Source organism: Choristoneura fumiferana, chromosome 25, assembly GCF_025370935.1.
Source record: "Choristoneura fumiferana chromosome 25, NRCan_CFum_1, whole genome shotgun sequence".
Classification (NCBI taxonomy): Eukaryota; Metazoa; Arthropoda; class Insecta; order Lepidoptera; family Tortricidae; genus Choristoneura; species Choristoneura fumiferana.
The window spans coordinates 8,708,541-8,735,037 of NC_133496.1; the positions used below are offsets into that span (position 1 = coordinate 8,708,541).

Genomic DNA, 26,497 nt, shown 5'->3' on the forward strand with positions numbered 1-26,497 from the left:
AAACCTTTGCACCTGTCGCAAGGATTTCAAGTTTTAGATTCATAATCAGTTTTTGCTAATCAACACAATTTATTGTTCATCATATGGACGTAAAAACAGCATTTTTAAATGGTACTCTTAAAGAAGAAATATACATGAAAGTTCCGGAAGGTGTTGTAAAATAAAATAATGCTGTGTGTAAACACTTAATAAAGCTTTATACGGGCTTAAAACAGGCTGCTAGATGTTGGTTCGAGATGTTTGAAAAGTCTCTTAAAGAAAAAGGTTTTCAAAAACTCATCAGTTGATAGATGTATATATATATTAAGATAAAGGTGATATTATAAAAACATATACGTTGTACTCTATGTTGATGACCTAGTTTTGGTATGTGCCGATGAAGAATCTTTGACTTTGTTTAAAAGATATCTTATGAGTAAATTTGAAATGACAGATCTTAATGACATAAAGTTGTTTCTTGGTATAAAGAGTAACAAGAGACATTGATACAATAAATTAGACCAAACTGCGTACATTCAATCAATTTTAGATAAATATAATATGAGTGATTGTAAATCTGTAAGTACCCCACTGAGACCAAGTTAAACTATGAGGCATTAAATTCTAAGGATCATTATGACGCCCCATGCCGTAATCTCATAGGATCTTTGATGTACTTAATGATATGTACACGCCCTGATTTGAGTACCTCAATAAATATATTAAGTCGCTATACAAACAATAACAACAAAGAATTGTGGCAATGTTTAAAAAGGGTGTTTAAGGTATCTTAAGGGTACAATGGATTTGAAATTGACTTATAAAAGAAGCGACCATTACAGTGACATATTATGTGGGTATGTGGATTCAGATTGGGGCGGTCATGATCACAATGATAGGAAAAGTACTACTGGTTATATGTTTAAACTTTTTGATCAAAGTACAATTACTTGGTGCACAAAGAGACAGATGTCAGTAGCAGCTTCGTCTACTGAAGCTGAGTACATGGCATTGTATGAAGCTGTTAAAGAAGCTTTATGGCTTAAGTCTCTAGCCGAAAGTATTAATTTGAAAATAAATATGCCCTATTGTTATATTTGAAGATAACAACGGTTGCATAAAGTATAGCAAATAATCCCACCAATCATAAAAGGTCAAAACATATCGACATAAAATATCATTTTTCCAGAGACAAAATCGAGAAAAATATAGTAAAATTAAACTATATACCAACAAATCAACAACTGGCAGATGTTTTGACTAAGCCGTTGCCTGCGGGCAGTTATCAGGAAATGCGAAGAAAAATCGGCTTAGAATAAAATTCAATTATGTAACTGTGATTGTAAAGTGCGATTTGATTATTTTTGTTATAATGGTCTGATTAGGTTTTTCTGGGTTTTCCCTAATCCATGCAATAAATGTTGGACCATAATTTACGTTTTTCCCAGAATGTTCTTGGAAGTAATATACGTTCCATTACAGATTATGTAATAATTTAAATGGGTATGTCTATTATGTATAGAAAGCATTATGAATTAATTTTTGAGGGGGCGTGTTGATTTATTCTATTTGTCTTTGATGCAAAAATTAATTATTAAAATATTGCGGGTAATCAGAGTACAGCTGTCATATCTATGTTTTCTATAATGAGGGTACCTTACTTGCCTTTTGAGATTTGAGAGGAACGGTCGTATAATTGCTTCCTAGTACAAAGTAAAAAGACAATAAAGAAAGTAGACGATAATACAACTTTTATTTCTTCTGCAAAAGACCCAACTCCTATAGAAAAAGGCGATTATTTGTTTTGTTGTAAAATTTATTATTTATTACTAAGTTTTATCTACCTAGTCTCACCTCTCATCTCACTAGACTTATCTTAAACAACAGTCTGTAATTGAATCTTAGGTGTCAAATTTGACCCACTTTGAGTGGGAAAATTGACATAAGATTTGGCATACTTGTGTAAGTCCGGTTACAATACAATCTAAAATGTATCATTAAAACACAACGTTTCTTTACTATCCACCATTGAGGAGTTCCCATATGAGGAGATGATTGGCTGTAGGATCAGGTCGAGTCTATCATATTAGCGGATTTTCACCGAAACAAAACTTTTCTCTCCCTCAGATGCGATTCTCGCTGGACAGATAAATCTGGTATTGAATTTCTTGTATTCCAGTCTGATCTGGTCCAGCCATAATAGTTGATGGCACGGATACGTGTCTTTGCACGTACAAAAGTTTTGTTTCGGTGAAAATCCGCTAATATGATAGACTCGACCTGATCCTGCAGCTAGGGTCATCTCCTCATAGGGGAACTCCTCACTGGTGGATAGTAAAGAAACGTTATGTTTTAATGATACATTTTTGTTTTAACGAGTACATGACTTGATGAAATTAACTTTTAAGGCTTTAGGCTTTTGTTTTTGGTATTTTATGTATTGGCCGCCTATTGATTCCCTTGTAACTTTCTCTCCGTGTAGGTACCTGTTTTCTGGGTCGCTTATTATTTGTGGTGTATAATAAAGAGTCATTGTATTGTATTGTCCATCAATTTATAACTTCACACAAATTTATATAACATAAAAAGATTGGCGCAAGATTAGCAAAAAAGAAGTATATACGAGTATCTACACAAGTAAATCTTGTAACCAATTTTCATATCAAATTAATTGTGTAATGTAATAAATTAAAGTGTTTGGTTTAGTTAAAGTTTTTTTTTCTTGAGCTTTTAAGTAAAAGCTTGGTACTATATTTTTATTACCTCTTTTCTAATTTTGTCTTGAGATACAAAATGGTTAAAGAGTTGATATTGATCGTGAACTCTAAGCCATTTTTTACGTTTTTTTGTTAATTTAGACAGGTGTTAGGTGTAGGTGGTAGGTTGTTATTTTTTGTAAAATATCTATAAGTCTCAATAAGTTGCTTATTAATTAGTTTGCTTGTACCGTACGTATTTTTAATGGTATTTTTTTAAATTAACTTTCAAACAAGGTTTTAGTACCACAAAATGTCACTAATGATTATTTCCATATTTGTGAAACAGAAAACCATAGCAAAAACTACACATTTAAACTCTCCGCCATACAGAAATGGATCTTAATGCAAAACACAACACGACACAATAACTCTCAACTTTGCTTTATCATTTTTAATATTAAATCATAAAACTAAAAATATGGGTAAAACAAGGCTAAGGCACATAATGCAAAAATAAAACACGCAACAAACTCCAACTAATTAAAATAACGAACAACCCAAATTCCTTAAAGCGGATTAAAATATGTCTCAACTCCGACCCATTCAAAATTGATCCCGAACTCCAAAATGAGTTTAAAACAAAATCCAAATTAAATTAATTTACCTGAAAATAATAATCCAGCTCGCAACCGCAATCTCAAACTTCTTGGCGCCAAAGTCAGATTCACTTTTTAATCTTGGCACAAACGCACGACACTTAAAAAAAAACTTTAAAAAACAAACGACGATGGGTGATATTTGATTCGAATTTTGAAATCGAACTTGAACTTAGCGCGCTCAACTGGTGGGCGATCGGTTTGACGCCTGTAAGTCTACTGCCGCGGGCGGGCGGCGCCCTTGCGAGCAGACACATTCGACACTCTTTGCAAAGTCTTGACGGCTGTAACATTCTCTAGGGCAAATAAAACTGCTGTAACGGGAGTCGCATTAGCTCCTTGGAGGGAAAAAGTTTGCAAATTGCACGAAATGTGGGTACAATCAGCTCGTATCCGTTAGTTAGAAAGCTTGTTCTGCGGTTGTGTTTTTATGTTGTTACCCGGATTTTGGTTAGTTAAAGGGAATTGCAGCAAAAAGTTTTGTGTCAAATGGTTTTTATTCCCAGAGCAGAAATTAGAAGTAAGTAAATTAGAAGTAATGATCTTATACCGTATAGGCGTTTAACGAAATATCGTATATTCTGAAGATCTTATTTAAGTATTTATTCTTATTTTTTGTAAAATAATTATGTCTCAACTAGTTGCTTATTAATTAGTTTGCTTGTACCGTACAGTAATTGTATAGTATACAGGGTGTAACATTCATATCGGTCAGTATAGGAAAGTTTGAAACTATAAGACATATGAAGATATGTTCTTAGAAACCATGTCTTCGATTTTAATAAGAAGAAAAACTGAATTCATACATCTGCAAAAAAAAACTCAGTTCGGTCATTTTGAAAAATACAACATACATTATTTCTATTTCGATATCGGTAGTGCAGGTCATAAGTTACTATGAAGTATGATATCTAGAATGAATAAAATGCATTGTATTTCATATTCTTTAATAATGTAAGTTTTATTTTTCAAACATCCGAGTTCGATTCCCGAGCTGAGTACAAGTTTTTAAAAGTGTATAGATGCAGTTTTTCTTGTTATTAAAATCGATGACGTGGTTCCTAAGAAAGGATCTTCGTATGTATTATAGATTCAGACCTTCCCATACTGACCGATATGAGTTACACCCTGTAGGTATATACTGATTTTATTTAATACGAAAATTTGTTGCTAAATCTGCTGGACCAATTTGTATGAAATCTGATATGTAGATAGCTGAAAGTCTAGAATAACACAAAGGTTACTATTTATGTATATGTCATCATCATCTTCATCCCAGCCTATATACGTCCCACTGTAGGGCACAGGCCTCCCCTCATATACAAATTTACCATATATTGTGATTACTAAAAGCGGATCAAAATTAACTGGCAAGGTTTGAAACAAACAAATAAATATACTAGGCACAGTTAAATAATAAAAGCTTGAAAAACAATATCCTGTGTAACTGACTCATCCACGGTATCTTTTAATATATCTTAAGCATCGCGTGATGCACTACCGCCACCACCATCCCAGCCTATATACATCCCACTGCTGGGCACAGGCCTCCTCTTAGATTGAGAGGGCTTGGGCCGTAGTTCCCACGCGGGCCCAGTGCGGATTGGGAACTTCACACAAACCATTGAATTGCTTCGCAGGTTATGCAGGTTTCCTCACGATGTTTTCCTTCACCGTAAAGCTCGTGGTAAATTTCAAATGTCGCAAATGAATTTCAAAAACAACACAGATGCGCTTCGTAGTTTTAAATAAATTCGAGTATTAAGCCAGTCTCGTTCTGACTATAAAGTAAGTACTTACCTGTTTTATCCTTGTCCTAATAATCAAGTGTTTTATTACTTGGAATATCAATGAGGTCCTCTGGGACACACCGTTTTATTGCATTACCAATATAAAACTGTGAAATAGACTTTGATAGGTATATAGTTTTATGTTCTTTACATGATCAATGAGACTTCAGCGATAGTAAAAATGAGATGAATAAAAAATACAAAAGTACGTGCAGTGATGCAAAATTTTAACTTTTAAGTCACATTTTTTCATAAGCAGGTTTTATGATGTTTGTCCGTCACCGAAGTTCATTATAGATTTTGAATGTCATTTCCACAGACCTGAGTCCAAGAGACGAACTTTGGCTTATGAGTATTAACAAAAAAAAACTACAGATCAAGTAGGTTATTCGGAAATATTATTACTTATTAAATAACCTAACTTTTGTGGTTGGCTTAACTTTTTATTATGTTTATACTGTAACTGAGTTTGTTTGTTACTTCGTCGGTTACTTTGTTGATAATTAGTTTTTTACGTTTTTTAATTAGTTTAATTGTCAGTCATTTTGTTATACAGTTTCTTATTCAGCTCATCGGTCAGTTTGTTAATTAGTTAATTCGGTTCTTTGTCTCAAGTTATTAGTTACAAGTGAACCTATAAAGGGTGTTAGTTAATCCATACTAAATGCGAAAGTGTGTGTTTGTATAAACACAACATGTTTGTGTGTTTGGACAAACGTCTGTCTTTCATTTCGAAACGGAGCGACGGATCAACGTGATTTTTGGCATAGAGATAGTTTGTGGGCCAGAGAGTGACACAGGCTACTTTTTAACCCGGAAAAATGCAGAGTTCCCGAGGGAACAGCGCGCGATAACCGAATTCCACGCGGGCGGAGCCGCGGGCAAAAGCTAGTAATAACATATTAAGGTTCGATTAGTACGGAACCCGCAACGCGTTGTTTGATCCGCCCCCGGCAGGATCCGTCACTGGCCCTATACTTCGAAGTGCAAAATTCGAACTTCGTATCTTGCCGTCCCGCTGACGCTTATATTATTTAATACGTGAGTGAGAGGGACGGTACGATACGAACTTCGATTTTCAAATTTTATAGAGTAGCCCCCGTATGCTCTACTGCCCCAGTTCATGGGGTAGAAAATATTTAGCAAACAATTAATTATAATACACTATGGGGCTGTTTCACCATCCATTGATTAGTGTTAAAGTGACGGTTAAATGTGATGCCGTCTCTGTCTATTCGAACAAAACAATAGAGACGGCATCACATTTAACCGTCACTTAACACTAATCAATGGATGCTGAAACAGCCCCTATGACTACAGTTATGTATGTAAGTATTTAAAAACTGTATTGTACAAAATAAGTAAACAAGCACAATTGACAAACAATGAGATATATGTACAAAGGCCATCTTATCCCTGTAAGGGACCTCTACCAGTCAACCTTTGAGTGGATGAGAGGAGCATTCAGTCTGGGACAGACAAAAAGTGTGCTTAAAAAATAAAATAAAATAAATAGTGGAAGCTGCAATACAATGCTTTAAATAATATAATACACAGATCTATAAAATAATCCTAACATAAAAATACACTACTATACATATACCTACAAATATATGCAAAAGCAAACAAAATATCAATTATACGTTACAATAAAATAAGCAAAAAATATAATAATAATAATAATAATGAATGTATTCAACATATAAGGAGAAGGTTAGTTTTTAGTTTAATAACTTGCTTTACATTTTTTCTGCCATTTTTGCAGGGCAGGGATAGATTGAATGATACAGAAATAATAATAGGATTGGTACATAAGCAAAAAAACTCGAATCAGGCGTTACCCACCTATGCGGAAGTCCATATCAATGAACTGACACAATTCCTTTGCTAACCCGCGACCTTATGATAAATCATAAATTCATAAGGTATCACGAGGTCGCGGTTAAGCAAAGTAATTATTTCAGTTAAATACTTTTTCACGCCGTAGGTTTTTTTTTGTAACGGCTACGGAACCCCTACTGCACAGTAGTCAGACGTGCCTTTGGCCAGTTTTTTTTTAATCTTAATCCGAGTTATTAATATTATTTGAGACAGAGGAGGCTAGAAAGCCGGCTTTATTAACATTCCGTATTCGAAAGATTAAGGGACTGTTTCACCATCCATTGATTAGTGTTAACTGACGGTTAAATGTGATGCCGTCTCTATTTGTTTTGTTCGAAAGGACGGAGACGGCATCACATTTAACCGTCAGTTAACACTAATCAATGGATGGTGAAACAGCGCCTAAATCTATTGTTGCTATTAAGCAATATTTTACCCGAACGAAATCCTTTCATTAAGTTCGTGTCACCGACAAATATTTCATAAAACTAATCGTCTAATGACCGACAAAACAACTATTGGGGTGTTAAAGAAATACCATCTTAAAACACCCCACGGTATCGTTCTTAACGTAGAGAACTTAAGATTCGTTTTTGTTTAACACATAGATCCATATCTACTTGGTTTTCTGGACATTTATCGATCAGAATAGTTTAAGTTACGAACTTATGAGGAAAGTAAGAAGAAAGGTTTTTAAACCACTGCTTAATGTGTTGTATATAGGTTGAAGGGGCGAGAAGGGGAAATGGAAAACGCGTACCTGGTTCGACGTACGGTGGCTGCAAGGTGTTATGGCTGCCGGTCTTACGCACTCCTCTTCTGTTCTTCAGCGTTGAACGCGCTAGCAAATGCGTAACGTAATGATAATGAATTAGGATTAGCTCGAAACCGTGGGCGAATGGCGGGATGGAGAAACGCTCTCGACATTGACCGACTCGAACCCTTCTTCTTCTTCTTCTTCTCTTTTAAAGTATGGCTTTTCTGTCCTAATTAATAGGACAATTTCGCCAGTGTCAAAGTAAACTCTCTTTGATGTCAGACACGAGAGAAATATAGAATTTTGTGATCACTGTTCACTGTTAAGGTTAATCGCCGCATTAAACACTATCGAAATTATACTTCAACTAGCCAAAGAAACTGAAATAGCAAAATTAGATATTGTCTACATCCGCCATGTTCGAATGCTACAAATCGAATCTCCGACTCGAACCTTGTCGTTGGCTGAACTGACAGAGTGACAGTTCTTGACGTTGTAGGCCTTTTTATGCCTACCTGCGTTTTCCAAGGATAGGAAGTATGAAGGATTCGAGGGTAGGTGACATGAACAGATAAGTTTACAAACAATACCGAACATAGGTATACCTATATACAACACATTTTCTTAAGCAACAATAACATACATAGTTTTTCATGGGGATAAAACATGATACACCCACTAACTTTAAGACCTGTTTATGTAGCATGTTGGTAAATCCAGCACTAGTATTTTCAAGTTACACTGTTTAACCAATGTTTTCAAGTCCGATACAAAATTGACAGACAAACAGACGCATAATGCGTTTGACATAGATTCAGTTAGCCTTGGGTCATACGGTCACCGGTGCACGCCGGAAGTTCTGCATGCTCAGCAGGGCTACTACGAAACTCGAAACTCGAAGTTCGTGTCGTGCGGTTCCTCTGACACTTATACTATTTAATACGAGAGCGAGAGGGACGGTACGATACGAACTTAGAGTTTCGAGTTTAATAGTAGCCCTGCAGGCTGCGGTCAGTTTGGCTGCAACGTAGGAGCGTGCTGTTAAACGGGCTTTGTATGTATGACAATATTGCTAATGACGAATCAGCAGACCATGATTGTTTGTAGTGGAGTAACTGCAATGAAATAGATCGATCATAAATTTTGATTGATACTCGTAGAAGTTTTAAATATGACAAAGGTAAATTACCTGAATCAAAGTCATAAATTTCGTAAAGCAGTAAAATTTTGGTTGATAGAGAAATGTTATTATGATTTAAAAAAAATATGGAATTTTAATGATAAATGTTCTGATTTTCTTAGATTGTTATGTAATGACCTACAAAATATTATAAATACTTATTATAAGTCTAAAATAGCATGCTTATTACTATTGCATGCCGGATGACGGCCGACTGTGATGGACTTTTAAAATATTGTAACACCACTGTAATGACTCGCATTCAAGCAATAAACGTTTTCATTCATTTAATATATGAATATGTATATCGTGTACATATCAACTAATTTTCCGTACTAAATTTCAAGTCGATGCCATCAACCGTTGAGGAGTTCCGTCCTGCAGAGACAATCCCGGTTCCTACCAGGACTTTAGTATCGGATTACTGTACTGACACACAATTTACATTAACACTGGAAATTGGTCGAATATAATTTGCCAGATTTGACCCGCACATACATAATTACAGGCATTCATACAATATTAAATAAAAGCTTGTAATAAAATAGATATTATTGATAATCTTCAGATAATTAGGACTAAGCAGGTAAAATATATTATCGTACCTAATCCATTACAACGTTAAATACATCTTTTTACACACATGTAAAAAAGGCAATGAATTAAACTTCTTTGCAAACAGCTTATTAAATAAAGGCTAAAATTCCTCTAAACTTATACCTCTACTTTTGCACATTGTTGTGAATAATTTATGACGCTTAGGCATTGTTTCGTGTTTGAGCTAAAAAGGATACTCATTATTTGTCTGACACCAATTTATGTTTAAGATCGTTCATTTTGCTAGAATCTTATTTATTAAGAGCACGCTTAGTCACGCTTGGTTCAAGATTTCATAATATTTTGATTCTCATTTTCGAATATAATTATTTACGTAACTAGAGAGAGAGGTAGAACAATATTTTGGTGGTATTTGTGCAATCGATGTGAAAATTTGAAGACTGCACCTCCAATTTTTTGACTGTAAAACCTGTATGATAGACGATAGACATCTTATCTTATCTTATCTTATGTTTAGGGGTCCTTGCGGATACACTTCGACCCGTAGGGATCTTTTGTGTAATTACCCCTCCTTCGCACTTACTCTATTGCCTTTATCACCTCGTCCATAAATTGGATGATTTGACGTAGCAGTAGTGCCTTAAAGTCTTCTGGTACGGGGTATCCGTCGCCAAAGAGTCTCATTCTTGATCTGGCGAGGGCGTCACATTCACACATAATGTGTTCCATTGTTTCGTCTTCCTCGCCACATATTCTACAGACTTCATTGTCCTGTAGTCCCATCTTTACTAGTATGTGTTTAGTATTGAAGTGACCTGTGAATGCCCCGACGATATGTCGGAGTTGTTTCCTACTGAGTGTCCAGAGTTTTTTAGTCCAGCTTGTGCTGACATTTTCGATGAATCGTTTTGAATGCTTTAGACCTTCCAGTGTTTTCCACTCTTGTTGGTGTTTAAGTCTGGTGTGGTCGTCTGACGATAGACATACAAACGGACAGATAGACACGTGAGTGGCGCAATAGGGTTTGTTACCGTTGTTGTTTGTTCCGGTTGTTCAAAGTCAATGTATTTATTGTGTGCCACGTATGAATTATACACTTTATACAGGTGTTATGATTTATACAATTTATCTACTTAACTAGATAGTATTGTCCTTAGAGATCATCCATAAAGTACGTCATACATTCAAGGGGAGGAGAAGGTTAGGCAATTTGTGACACAGGAACGAAATAATTTCGATTTTCATAGCAATACGTGTGATAAGGACGGGGGAGGGGCTAAAAATGGTCAAAATCTGTGTGGCCCCTTACGCCCGCTTCTCAAACTTAGGCCAGCCCACCCTCTAGTTGCTATATTAACGAGCGGCAGGTGACGACGTGTGACACAGGCCGCGGTCCCCAAACACGATTGGGCGCACGTACAAATAACACGTAACTGTAATCGCTCGCTAATGGGCGCTAATAGTTTGGAATAAATAATGGTGTGCTAATATTTCACCATCATCATCATCAGCCTATAGCAGTCCACTGCTGGACATAGGCCTCCCCCAAAGAGCGCCATTGCGCCCTGTCCTCGGCTAGACGCATCCAGCTTCTACCAGCAGCCTTTCGCAGATCGTCACTCCACCTGGCCGGAGGGCGTCCTACACTACGTTTGCCAAGACGCGGTCTCCACTCAAGAACTCGTTTACTCCAGCGGTTGTCGGTTCTGCGACAGATATGACCAGCCTACTGCCACTTCAACTTGCTAATTCTCGGAGCTATGTCGATGACCTTAGTTCTGTGTCGGATAGCCTCGTTGCGGATTCTATCTTTCAAAGAAACTCCGATTATTATAAAAATGATCATATTAATTTAATTATGAAAAAATAATGTTTGAACTTCTAAAAGAGGAACTTACGTAGTAACTGTCACAGCTGCTACATTTTAATCACTGCATAATTTTGTTATGATTTAAAACATCTTTAATTTCAACTATGGTTTTCTGCATCTTTTGAATTTCATGGATTGATAAAAAATTAATAGACCATTTTAATAGCACCTAAATCAAAATTTTGACATTTTACCAATATTAAAACTATTCGTGACGCTTTTTTTTTAGAAGTATTTTACTATACTTTAATTAAATAGGTGACAAGCAAATTTTTACTTAGACATAATATAATAAAATTAACAGTATTTTAAACACATTCTAAAAAAATTCCTTCGATTTGGGTACGTTCCATATTGAACGCGAATTATGGACGAAGGAAAACATTTGCACGAATAGGCATTTGTTCCATTAAGCGCTTAAGCACACTTCGTTGGCAATCAATTAATCAGCCAATAGGCGATCGGTTCGTCAATACTGGCTGTTTGCAATAAGATTTTAACGATATTTGACGCTATTCACTGTTTTGAAGTTTTTTTTATGTGATTTTAATTAATGGCTAAAAATATTACTTAACTTTTTCGTAATGGCTACGGAACCCTATTTCGGGTGTGTCCGACACGCTCTTGGCCGGTTTTTTTTTTCAATCTTAAAAAGTGATTTTTCTCTGCAATTAATTACAGATGCTCAGAAGACATTTAAAAAACACTCACCTTGATAAGTCAATAATGTTTCAGGATCTTCAAGCCAAATACCCTCCTTTTAACCACAACAATTAATCTAATCAACTAATTAGATCTCATCGTCCCTGTAGTATTCACCCAAAGAGGAATGAAACGGAAACCTTGGCCTAAATCCATTGACAACCCTGATTTATACGACAAGTATTTTAACAGAGCTAGTATTTTTACTAAGTAATTCACTAAGTATTTTTACTACTTGAAGATAAACTGCAATATTTTACTATACAGTGTAGCCAAAAATTACGAATGGTTAATTTCAAGTCGTGGATTGGATGTTTCATAATGTATTTCAGTATTTTATTTATCTTTTTAATCGATCTTTCCGTTGCTTAGTACCCATAATACTTACAATAAGCTTTGCTACTTTGATACTGTTAATACGTTGAGGTGTCAATCGTCCCATGATAGCGTAAGTACATGTATACCTAGTGCCATCCACGAAGACGCGTCATTTTGACAAAATTAGACATTAATGGCATTGTAATAAGAACCACGGCAAGCGTCATCGTGAATGACTACCTATAATTGGGTACCTACCTTAAGTTTTCTGAGATGGTCCATAATTATTATACATTTTATCGATAGTAGACTAATAATAAAGCTCACTCCAGTAGATAGATATTTTTTCCACTGGCCGTTTTTTTTGTAATAATAAAATGAAACTTTATTTCAGCAAACCATACGTAAGGTAAAGGTAAGGCAAGAGGTCGTATTGACAGTTGTCAGTTGTCAAATGTCGCCGTACAACGACACATACGTACACGGACGTACGTATGGCAACATTGACAACTGACAACTGTCAATACGACCTCTTTTTTTTATTCAAACAGACCAAGGCACAAAACTTATTAATCCCACGAAACGTGTACGAAGTATTTAAATACTTGTGTCCAATTTACTCATCTAGTTAATATTGCCCGACCTTTCCCCCAACTTAAAACCCCGTAACACCCAAGTGTCCCCAACTTTATTTGTGCAAACATCTCAATCGAATACTACCGACATATTTTGTCTCTATTACCCGCAGCTGTTAGAGAGAGACACGTGATGTGAATTAAAGTTCAGCAGAGTAAAGCGGCCGGCGGCGGGAGTAAGCACTTACAAGTCACAGATAAAAAAGGTCAGTACAGTTTTTTTTATTAACTGTTTTACCACAGGCCGTAAGATAATAAAGACATTAATAATGATGTTAGCTTTAAATAAAGTTTTGACGTTAAGTAGATTTTTTTCTTTTTTAATTTCTTATGGCCAGTGAAAGGGCCACACCGCTGGACACTTGACTGGCCTTGGGCCGTAGTTTCTACGCGGGCCCAGTGTAGATTGGGATCATTGGGAACTTCATACCCACCATTGCATTGCTTCACAAATTTCTACAGGTTTCCTCGCGATGCTTTCCTGTACCGTAATCCTTGTCAATTTCAAATGTAACTTCGCACATGGATTTCAAAAAACCCTAAAGTGCGTCAACCAAAAAGCTACTACAATTTATATTCTACGGGCTGTATAAGGGCTGTCAAAAAATTACCTCTCAGTGTTAATTCATACCCACCATTGCATTGCTTCATAAATTTCTACAGGTTTCCTCGCGATGCTTTCCTGTACCGTAATCCTTGTCAATTTCAAATGTAACTTCGCACATGGATTTCAAAAAACCCTAAAGTGCGTCAACCAAAAAGCTACTACAATTTATATTCTACGGGCTGTATAAGGGCTGTCAAAAAATTACCTCTCAGTGTTAATTGCAGGGTTGCCACACGGCAGAAAGGAACATAAATCTCATTGGTTTTCCGTATTAACCGAACTATCCCCATTAGTCCACGTAGCGCGGTCATCAGGCGCAGTGTATCCACATTCCGCGCACGTCTGCCACGACCTCAGATATACCAGCACCAGGGTTTACAAATTGGTGCCATAATCGCACGGTTTTGGCAGCCCTGGCTCGCATAGGGCTCGCAGTTTTTAAGTGAAATTATTGAAATAAAGTATTTTATTGGCCAAAATAAGTCTAGAGTATAAAGGAGAGTAAGTAATTTTATTTTTCAACTAGCCGTTACCCGCGACTCCGTCCGCTTAAATTCGGTTTTCACTATCCCGCGGGAACTTTTTTTTTATTCGACTGGATGGCAAACAAGCAAGTGAGACTCCTGATGGTAAGAGATCATCACCGCCCATAAACATCTGCAACACCAGGGGTATTGCAGATGCGTTGCCAACCTAGAGTCCTAAGATGACTATGCAATTTTCCTGGATAAAAACAATCCTATGTCCTTCCCCGGGGCTCAAACTATATGTAAGTATACCAAATTTCATCTAAATCGGTTCAGCGGCTTAGACGTGATGAAGTAACAAACAAACAGATTTACAAACTTTCGCATTTATTTTATTAGTGGGATGAAAACAAAAACCAAGAAGACATCAACACCAATCGTCATTGCTAAATATATGGAGGTTAATATTAGTTGTTGCCCGTAATTTTGTCTGCAAATAATTCGTTACTCCCTATAAATGTTCTGGTTGCGCCGTATTGCCGTGTGCAAGGAGGTGGACAAGCCTAGGCAACGCTGGTCGGAAACCTCTGATGCCATGCGGTATTCTTTCATTGTCATCTTGTCGTCTGTCTGTCATATATAAACAAATCATTCTGCTTAACACGCATAATAAAGAAGTTATCCTCAATAATCTATTAGGATTGAGTGATACTACAGACAACGACGTGCACTGCTTTCAAAATCATCACCGCAATCCCGTGGCCAGTCAGAAGGTCGGCGGCGAACTTGGGTAAGTCCACCTTCCTTCGCCAATTTGGCACCATGTTCCGAGATAAAACTGCCATAATGTCCTTCCCAGGATTTCAAACCAGCAAAATCCCTGAACCTAGAAAGCTGAAAATTTGGCATAAATGTTCCATTTGTAACTTAAAAAGAGAATAAGGGAGAGAGAATAAGATAAAAGTTCTGCAATGGGAAATAAATAAATAAATATCACGGGACAATTCACATCAATTGACCTAGTCCCAAAGTAAGCTTAGCAAAGCTTGTGTTATGGGTACTAAGCAACGGATAAATGTAATTATATAGATAGATACATCCTTAATAAATTTTTATTTTCATAGAATCTGCCCCGTCTGCCCCGACACGGGAATCGAACCCGGGACCTCGAGCTTCGTAGTCAGGTTCTCTAATCACTAGGCCATCTGGTGGTCTGCACGTGGTTGTAAATATAAGGGTAATTGTAAAATAAAGACAAAACGAGTTTCTTGATCACCTTTCTATTTTTTCATCACACTTGCTCGTAAACAGTGTCGAAACATTCGGGCTACCTTGGTTGCAACCCCCAAATAAAACCCTCGACCTTAATGTGCTTGTCATGAAGCCCAAGGTCGGTAAATGAGTCCGTGCCCGTACTGAAGCTGCTGCGCGCGCTGCTGCAGGACCACATGCACACGCACGTTGCGGCGGGAGCGGCACTACAAGAGCGCAGCTTAAGGTATCGCCAATACTTATTTGGAAGAATTATATTTTTTCTTTTAGAAATATAAAATTTTACTCGCAAATGTGATGAAAAACATTGTATGTCGCACGGGTGGTACTAGAATTACGAACATCGACTCATTAAAGCCCTCAGTCTTCGACTTCGGGCTTCTAATAGACTCTCCTTCGTAATTCCTTATTTACCGCCCTTAAGACACAATGTACTATTACATCGAGTCTTGCGAGAATTTACATAATGTAGGAAGTAGTAGGAACCTATAGAAAAGGGTCACGCAAAGTTTTTGTTTTGCTAGCTTAATAGAAAACGGGTTTCAATTTCGCAAAGATTAAAATTCTATTGATTGACATTCACAGACGGGCAAAAGTTTTTTTTATTTTGTATTTTTGGTTAATATTTGTAACTAAGGTAAGGTTTGCTATCAATTTTTTTTTGCTAAAATCTAAGGGCATGCAGAGCAGAATACTCGTAGTGACCCTCTGAATTCATCGAATTTGTATTTTTTTCTGATTAAAATACAGATAGATTTTTACTTAATCAATTCGATATTTTTTAATATTATGAAGATTTAAATACATGCTTGGTAAATTGAAATAAAAGTTTGAAAATAAATAAATAAAAAACTTTAAAGTTGTAGGTGATTGACGTTGTTCAGGAAGAAACAAGACCTTACAAAGACCGTGAAAGTCGAATATGAAAAGAACTTTTTTTTGTGTTCCGAGAAGAACATATTTGATATTGTAGTCATGGTTCCTTATTAGTAATTTATTTCTTTATTTTTTTATTTCCAACACGTGTCGTGTAAGTTGACAATAAACACATAGGTAGGTACCTAACCTAATAAATAACAATCTGTCTTATCAATGAAAGATCCATGTCAGAAATAATTATTGATGTCATGTCTTTACAAGGCATTCGATTTGTAGCATTCGAACATGGCGGATGTAAACGATATCTAATTTTGGTATTTCTGCTTCTTTGGCTAGTTGAAGTATAATTTTGATAGTGTTTTATGCAGCGATTAACCTTAACGGTGAACAGTGATCACAAAATTCTATATTGCTCTCGTGTCTGACATTTTTTTATGCACAAGTTGTCTCCGCGTGGTTTCTGGAATTTTGCTATCAAGTTGCAAAAACTACAATCACCGTACTACGTGAAGAAGAAGAATATATTTATCTTTAATTTAACTGACATTGGCCGAAGCCTTAAGGCCGCCATTGAGGGGAATAATAATAATAATGTATTTACAACTTCATGTTACTTCTTCAACCACGTCAATCACCTACTACAGGTTTTTAATTAGAACATCGATAATTACTTGGTAAAACGGATCACATATCTTATTTCTTATGCTTTTGAAGATACTCAAAATTTATTAAATTTTATCACTCGCACACCATTTTCAACATTGTCCTCTGTTATACAATGTCAAAGTTGTATATATGATAATATGAAGAAAATCTCGCATTTACAAGCTCTATGCAAATACGAATAAAATTTCACTTGGATATTTCCCCGTTCCATTTTACTTCACTGCGTTGCGTCGCATTCAAATGAACGGTACAAACAGTCTGGCTTCGAAGTTTCTTTAGAAAATTGCATTTCAATTTGGTTTCAACTAGTCTGAACTAGTTTAAACTGAATTTCAGTGTTTCGAGATTTATCTTGTTTTTACCTGACTGCCGAAGAAGGATTTTTTTATGTAGGTATACATTAAGTTTGTATGTATGTCTATCTATTTCTATGATTCTCTCTGAAGCCTAATCGGCTGGACGGATTTCAACTAATTTCAAAATGGCACCCGTCAAAAAAATATGAAGGCGATTTTTTTTAAAATTTTACTAGGTATACGGGTATCAAATAAAAGGTGAAGGTAACTATGATTTTGATATTCAATTTGCTATTAAGACACTTCTCTGGTAACCTTTTCTAAAGGCGTCATTTAAATTTTGCGATTGTATCGACCGATTATTCATATTTTACAAATTTTTTTGCGTATTCCAATAGCTACCCAATAAACGTCGATTTACCTTTAAAAGGGTAAAACCTCCAGATTAAATTATTGGCCAGATGGGGATTAGCAGGCGACCGCGCTGCCGGCGTCCTGGCGCCGAGCAGGCAATTGGGCCAGACTCACGCTTAGCTGGAATTTGCCGGGTCGTGCTACCCCGAAATTGGAATAATCTGTTAAGTTCAATGTACTGGAAAATTTCGATTCTTCGCCAATATGTGAGAATGGTTTAGTTTTTTTTTTTGCGGACAACCTAACGTTTGTGAAAATTGCGCATAATGGGTGTTTTGTCACATGAAATCCAATGGTTGAAGTACGTAACTGTACGAGTCTCGTCGAGTCAAATAGTTTTTAAGATATCAACCATTTCTTGTTTACCATCATTCCCAGACATATTCACGCAATATTTATTATTGAATTAAATCGACATTTTGGCTCTCGCAACTTGCGTATTTAATCAATGGTAAAAGATGGGCGTACAATTAAACAATTTCATTTCTGGGCCACCTAGGGAAGCTACGCAATATCTTTACTTCCAAAATACCGCAGTGTCTCTAGTCGAAAATCTTTGGCCAGATGTGTTGCCAGTTGGAATTTAGACATGGTCCCTTAAAATGGAATGAAGAGAGAGAAGAGAAGAAAAACAAAGCTCAGTCACTCAAAAAGCAAAGGAGCACGCTATGCTAGGAGTTAAATTGCGTGATCGAATTAGAAATGAGGAGGTCCACAAAAAACTAAAGCCACTCTGACGTAGCTTATAGTTGCCAGACTTAAGTACTCGTAGCAGTGGGCAAGGCATAGTAATATTGGTCGTAGAACTGGCGGCTAATGGAGCAGTCAGGTTCTGGAGTAGTGACTGCGCATCGGAAGACGTAGGGTAGCTCCCCGACGATATTTAGACCGATGATCTGATGAAGGTCGCAGGAACCAGTTGAATGCGGGCAGCAGCAGGGCTACTACGAAACTCGAAGTTCGTGTCGTGCGGTCCCTCTCGCTCTCGTATAAGTAGTATAAGTGTCAGAGGAACCGCACGACACGAACTTCGAGTTTCATACTAGCCCTGCAGGACCATTCGTTGTGGAACTCATTGATGGAGATCTTTGTTCTTTCGGCTTATAATGATGATAACTTTCCCACTAATATTATAAATGCGAAAGTTCGTAAGTCTGTTTGTTTGTTAATTCATCACGTCTCAACCACTCAACCGATTTAGATGAAATTCGGTATACAGATAGTTCGCGTCCCAGGGAAGGACATAGGATAGTTTTTATCCCGGAAAATTGCATATTTCCTTCGTGATAGTGAAAACCAAATTCTACGCGGACGGAGTCGCGGGTAGCGGCTAGTAATAATATAATTTGGAAAGAACCACTTTGTAACATCTAAAAATCAGCTGTTACTTAAGTACCAGCCCCACTCAACGGTGGCAAAAGACTGTTTAAAAGCTAAGGGCACCTGTTGCTGGTTATAATAAATACAAAAACTGTTTATTTATTGGCAAACGATTTATTAAAATATATCCTCCAGGATCAACACTAGTATAAAGTTTGAGACTGACCTTTTCCACTTTTAAATCACTCTTACACTTCACATATATGTAGCAGTGCTTCGCGGGACTGTCGAAGAGAGAGAACTTGTAGGTGCGTGCGTGCGTGTGTGCGTGTGTGTGTGTGTGTGTGTGTGTGTGTGTGTGTGTGTGTGTGTGTGTGTGTGTGTGTGTGTGTGTGTGTGTGTGTGTGTGTGTGTGTGTGGAGCTGGAAGGATTTGGATGGAACTTAGTATGTACAGTCAACAACAGAAGTAGATGAGCAGTTGTGGTGCTTAAAATGATCAAATCACTCACTCTCATCACTCTCTTATCAGGTACCTTGGCAGTAATGTCGTGTGTAATTTGAGCACCGTAACCGCTTATCCACTTCTGCTATCACTTCTGCTCCGGTCACTGTTTTTTTTTTTTCTAAAATGTATACAGTCCTGATGGTCCCAAAGGAAGACATTATGCTGGGACCATTTCGGGACCGTGATACGTACTTTTTAATTTTCTTCTGCTTTTTTTGTGTAATTGTCACGAATAAATGTTTTTTCTTTCTTTCTTTCTAAACGCCAACTCAGACTCGAAAAATCTTCCGTCAAGCCCAACATTTTTCGATATTTCTGTTTACATTTCCGTAAGCAGATTGTGTCATATAACGCAAACAATCGAACTTTGATCTCTCAATCTTTGATCAAAGGAGACGCGGGTAAATATTTACTCGAAATTAGGTAAGTTTACTTTGTCTTTTACCGACAACCGGTGGCGTAAACGAGTTCTTGAGTGGAGAGCGCGTCTCACCAAACGTAGAATAGGTCGCCCTCCGGCCATGTGGAGCGGCTATGTGTGAAAGTATGATGGTAGAAGCTGGATGCATCGAGCCGAGGACTGGGCCTAATGGCGCTCATTGGGGGAGGCCTATGTCCAGCAGTGGACTGTTATAGGCTGATGATGATGAAGACAATGATGACCTAATCTTTTACCGCATTTTAAGATCGTGCTCAGTATTTTTTCATCAATTAGGTTTTGTTTACAAACTTGCGTCGTAAATGTAGGCAAAGCCACCACTAGGCTCAAACGGAACTGACTGGCCACATCTGCTACACACACGCAGAGAGGAACCTGTTATCAATCAGTGGATGCCCCACGATGGCTATCGTCGCAGGTAGGGTTGCCAGGCGCCCGGATAAAGCCGGACATAGTTAAGCTTTTTCAATGCTTGTCCGGCCAAATTAAACGGTGTCCGGCCTGTTTGGCTTTTGTTAGGCTTTTTACAACTGACCAGTGACTATAAAAGCTCATAAAAAGAAAAATCTAAATAACCGATTCGGTTATTTTGATTTTTCTTTTTATCATAGACATTTCTTAAATTTTTTGTCATATAGGTAAGCATACTAAAACATTGAATCCCTATTTAATGTTATAAATGCAAAAGTAACTCAGTCTGTCTGTCTGTCGGTGTGCCTGCCTGTTACTTCTTCAGGCTTAAACTACTGAACCGATTAAGATGAAATTTGGTATAGAGTTTATAACTCTGGCACCATATCATATCATATCATATCTGGTAGGTACATAATAGGCTACCATTTATAACGAAAAAAAAATCTTTTTTTCTTCGCTTCGGGCATAAGCTAGTCCTTATATAATAATGGGGCGTCCGGCATTTTTGCCCAAAAGTCCGGCCAAACTAGCTGGTCCGTCCGGCTATTATGTTTGAGGACCTGGTAGCCCTAGTCGCAGGGCAAGGTGGGCTGGCGAGATGGCCTAGTGGCCGTATTTATCATTTATTTATTATTGGCGCTCGTGGGACAGACAAAAGTGGTGAAAATTATCGTGATTCTGAGTGCGTTAGAAAATAAGACCCGACCTTTCTCCAGTGACAGATAATAAGAACAGACCGGGCGAGTTGAAAATTTTGCAGTGGGAGTATTATTTGTGATTGTTGAGTATTTATATAGTCTGTAGTTTTTTTTTTATTTACAGTGCATTTGTATCCACTGATAATGACTGATATATAATTAAAATTCCAAACTTTTTTTTCATGACTGTTGACGTATAATTTTTATAGTAATGCATTAACTTTCACATGCTCAATTTAATCAAATTGAATCAATAAAGCAACCGCATCGATATAACCTACCTAAATAAACGGAAAGCATCAAAAATCTATTTTTTTCTGTTACCTACGTGACGAAAACAGGTTAAAGGGATTACCGTTCAAAAACGTTTTATTTGCTAGTGCTAGCTCTACGTAGTGTACGTGGCACGTGTAGCCCGTTATAGTTTGTTACGCTTTGCTATTATAGCAGCAGATTATAACAACAGGGACGTATGAAAATCAGAAATGACAAGTTAAAAAAATAAAAAATAAATTGCGTTCGTGGACGCTTTTTCATAGATTAATGTAGGTACCTAGGCGATTGAATTGCTCGAAGTTTTATTGTTAGATCTTCTTTGAGAAGATACGTATTTAAAAACTCCAAAAGTAAACAAAACTGAAACCGATAGTGTCTTTTTCAACCTCGACAACGAATCATCGATAGTATCGATGGAGCTATATTTTATAATTGAATTGATGAATAAACTATATCTAAAACCTTTAAACGAGCAATATATATATTATTGTTAATTATAATAAAGAAATTAAAAAACTAAATTGTGTCCGACCTAGATTTCAACTGTTTACAAGTCCGACACATCGTTGAACCACCACGCTGACTGACACAGCTATCGAAATTTGGCGTCAAAATGCAGAGACCTTTACTCAACAGTGGGTGGCTGTGGGCTGATTTGAGTGATAACTCGAAAACACTTATTTTCCCAGAGACACAGGACCAAGCTAGATTGTTTGTTGGAACCCCCACCCTGAAAACCCCCACAGACAAACTTCATCAAAATCGTAAGAGCCGTCTCCGAGATGATTGCTCATCTAAAGATTAAAGTCATAATTTGTCTTAATATATCCATGCACAATATAATCGTGGGAAATAAGTATAAATAATTGTTCCACTGCTAGTCAATTGTTGCGAAATTTGTCAATTGCTATACCTACTTAGTTAAAAGTAAACCTAATATGTGTTAAAGTTCGTTATGAAGGACATAAATTTTATATTTAAAAATCTGACAGGTGATTTCCCTAAAGTTACTTTAATTTATCCGGCTAACGTTCGTCGTTGTTCATAGTTGTTCTATGCAAGCTAGATTACATTAGACCAATCGTTGGTCCGCTACGGCATCTAATAATGTTTTATTTATTTACTAGCTTTTGCCCGTGGCTTCGCCCACGTGAAATTCGGTTATCGCGCGCTGTTCCCTCGGGAACTGTGCATTTTTCCGGGATAAAAAGTAGCCTATGTCACTCTCTGGCCCATATACTATCTTTATGCCAAAAATCACGTCGATCCGTCGCTCCGTTTCGACGTGAAACAGACGGACAAACAACACACAAACACACACACTTTCGCATTTATAATATAAGTACCTATGGATTTCACTTTTAGAAAAAATATGGCTTTTCTTACTCAGAATCAAGAGCACAATCGGTTCCGATAGTTTAAAAAAATTACCCTATTTTTTTCATACAAAATTTTATGAGTCAGTTTTGTTACGCCCAAACTGTGTATGGAAAAAACGTAACAAAACTGTCATATTTTTTGGTGTCATTTTTTTAAACTATCGGTATCGATTGTGCTCTTGATTCTGAGTAGGAAAAGCCATATTTTTTCTAAAAGTGAAAAAATAAATAAAGGAACATCTGTACACGAAAATGCCCACCTACGTAAAGAAAACTTTTAATAAACTTTAAAGTACAAATTCATTCCCACCTGCTAGCGACGCGCTCGGCTGTACTAGCCCTGTTTACGGTGTGCGTGCGCCTGTTTTAAAAACGTCGCCGTCAGCGAGTGGTTTTTGTTCTCAAATGTCAGGCCAACCGAGCGCCGCTTCCCTAAATTGTTATAATTCGGATCTAGAGAAATAGGTACTTTTAATATCTAAAATCTTTTAATGTCTTTGACCAGTGTGTGTTGCCAGTGATGACTTACGGGTCTGAGACGTGGGCGCTAACGCTAGGCCTCATGAGGAAACTCAAAGTCACTCAAAGGGCTATGGAGAGGGCTATGCTCGCGGGGTTTCTCTGCGCGATAGAATCAGAAATGATGATATCCGCAGTAGAACTAAGGTTACCGACATAGCCCGAAGAATTGCGAAACTGAAGTGGCAGTGGGCGGGGCACATCGCTCGCAGGACTGATGGCCGATGGGGTCAAAAGGTTCTCGAATGGCGTCCGCGTACCGGGAGACGAGCTGTCGGTAGGCCTCCAATAAGATGGAGTGACGACCTGGTTAAGTTCGCGGGATCGCGGTGGATCCGAAAAGCACAAGACCGATCTGAGTGGAGAGCCTTGGAGAGGCCTATGTCCAGCAGTGGACGTCTTTCGGCTGAAATGATGATGAATATCTAAAGCTGTATATCATTTCCCTAAACGCAGTAAAGAAGTGTTCAGTAAGTGTTAAACTATCTTTTATTACAACCAGTGCACCATATCCCACGCCACCTACGTCTTGTTCATTTTAAAAGCGCTGCATCGTCATTTTGTTTTACTAGCACTAAAGCTACGAGCAGAGTATAAAGCTCAGATTGTCTCAATTGTTTTATAGAGTTAATTCCTTAGCCTGAATATGAGTAAGTTTACACTACAATTTTTACTTCTTTTGGTGATTTAATGCTGTGTAAAATGCGATATACAGAAATTAGGTTTTTATTTTAGGTTTACAATAAATTAATTTCAGTTAAAGGTATTCTTCTTGTTTTTTTGTGATGTCGTATTTGTTATTTATCAGATATATTGGGAACTTCACGCACACCATTGAATTTCTTCGCAGGTTGTGTAGGTTTCCGCGCGATGTTTTGTTCGCCGTAAAGCTCGTGGTAAATCTCAAATGGAATTTCACACATAAATTTCGAAAAACTCGGAGGTGCGAGCTCAGGATCGAACCCACGACCATCTGATTGAGAGCCGATAGGTCAAACCACTTAGGCTTACCATGTCTTCAACAACTGTATAAAAGTATAAGTTTGTAATCCCGTATAGGTACTCTGTATTACAAAATTAACGCTACAATGAGTTTATTAACTCTTAATAAGGCCCCATTTATTGGAGCATATAATTATACTACCACAGAATCAAAAGCAGCTATCGAATACATACCTGGCAAAGAAAGAATATTTTAAAAGCTAGTCGTAATTTCTATAATTACAATGGAAATTGTGACGTATTATGAAATTAATAAGATCCAGCTTCTAACTCAATGCAAGTGGTCACTAAATCGCCTCTACCTTATTAAGAGTTAAACTTGAATACTAACTCGTATAGGTTGAGTCTTAGGCCGCTCGCCCACGGCGACTTTTTGTAGCGATGCAGTAGCGATGCTGTCGCGCATTCGCATAGATACAGCCGCGATGCGGTCGCTAGCTGTGTTACCTCGCCCACATAACCACGATTCAGTCACGATGCAAACGCGCTACTGTCGCGCTTCACCCTCCCTCCCTTCACACCCTCCCTCCGTTCTCACAGCGATATAGTCCGAAACCGTCGCGCGTTTGCATCGATACAGTCGCGATGCTGTAGCGCGTTAGTAGCGATGCTGTCGAGCATTTACAAAACGCGCGACAGCATCGCTACAAAAAGTCGCCGTGCGCGAGGGCCCTTAATACCTCGTAGCTTAATACCTAAGTGTACCTACTCAAGGTTAAAATTAAATTTCTATCGAGTAGGGTTTGAAGTATTCTGAGTTTTGCCCTTTAAGTCTAATGAAGAAACAAAAATCGATCATTTGTTTTTCCAATGATATAGATTAAATACAAAAAATAGACACGGCTGCACACTCGATCAATCCGGCGTAGTTCCGCACCCGTTATCCTGCAATTGATCTATCACTCCCCAGGGCGTGATTCCGCAGCGTCCAAAATTTATGATATCCATTCTTCAAGCGATCGCGTCTAAAATTAAATTAATTAACGAATTTCACTGTACACGTGGCATGTTCTTAAATAATGTGCTCAAGCTGGAATGGAAAGAAAATTTGGGGGCGCAATTTTAGACGTAAATAAATTGGTGGAAGGTTTAAATTGGAGTGCGGCTTGTTGCTTTTATACAGCGTTTTTGTACTCAGATGTTTAATTGGCGTTAAGGACATTTTTAGCAAAAAGGTCTTGCGACTCCTTGCTGTGCCCTTTGCACTAACTTAAGTCATATGAAATATCAAAATTATAAAATGAAGTCACTGTGAAGTTGTTTTTGTTTGTTTTATTTCAATTATTTACATAATTCCGAAATTTTTTACATGTCACGAATGAAATTACATGGGTAAGTTTTTAGTCGGTTTTGAAACAAAGATCTAAAGACTCATTTTTTTATACCTGCTCTTTAACTTTACGTTATTAAAATAAAATAATGAGCCGACTTGCTTTCGAATTTTTCAACATTACGTTGACAACATTGTAACTAATATTAATACCATTCGGTATTCATTGTGTTTATTGGTGCATGTTATAATAGCTAGGTATATTAAAAAAATGTTTTTATGAACAAACTTTTAATATAGATATTAAGTATATTTAAGTATGTAGAAATATTTCTTATCATAAATGCCACCTATTTTTTAAGTAATGATTATTAATTGTTTATTTTTACGCATTGTGTGTCATGTCGTCGTAATGAAAACACCTTTTTCACTTCTCATGCTCGTAAAGTTTGTGTTTATGCTGGATCTAGGTGACATAAAATAACGTTTTATCAAATTAGGGGTAAACAGCCACAAACAAAGAAGTTTCTACATATTTTTTTATTGTGAATACCCACTGAGCTATTTTTTTTTTACTGAATAATAAATAATTTTGAAAAGTTATTAAATTTGTCAACATCATGAATTTTCTTCATAATCAAACCGTTTTTTAAACTGATTTTTACTAATTTCTAGTTTTATTTGAAAACTATGATTTCGATTTCCATGATAAATATGTTTGTCACGGTCTTAATTTCTTTAAAATGTAGGTATAAAAATATTAAAAACTGGAACGTTAACTCAAGGTCAGCACTACAACCTTTCATATTGCAAACCTTCATTTACAACTTAAGTATCTGACGAAACCTACCAAGAATACTGACAAAGGTGTACTGGTTGATGTTATTGAAGGAATATATTTTTTCTAATTCTCGGACTTTTTCTTGAAAAATACTGCAATTTGTAATGAATTTTCCAAAACAACTACTATGAAGATAAAATTCGGAATTTTAAAGGCACAAAAACAAAAAAATAACACTTTAAAATACCACGCGACAACAACGTTAA

General features: G+C 37.0%; 1 protein-coding gene across 1 annotated transcript in view; it reads right to left on the reverse strand.

The window, feature by feature from the left end:
* Window positions 1–3,534, reverse strand: part of LOC141442231 (dopamine receptor 1-like) — a 142,801-nt gene extending 139,267 nt beyond the window's left edge. The window contains exon 1 of the mRNA XM_074107159.1: window positions 3,343–3,534. The gene's annotated coding sequence lies outside the window, so the exon portion shown is untranslated. The remainder of the gene's footprint in view (window positions 1–3,342) is intronic.
* Window positions 3,535–26,497: the final 22,963 nt, after the last annotated feature.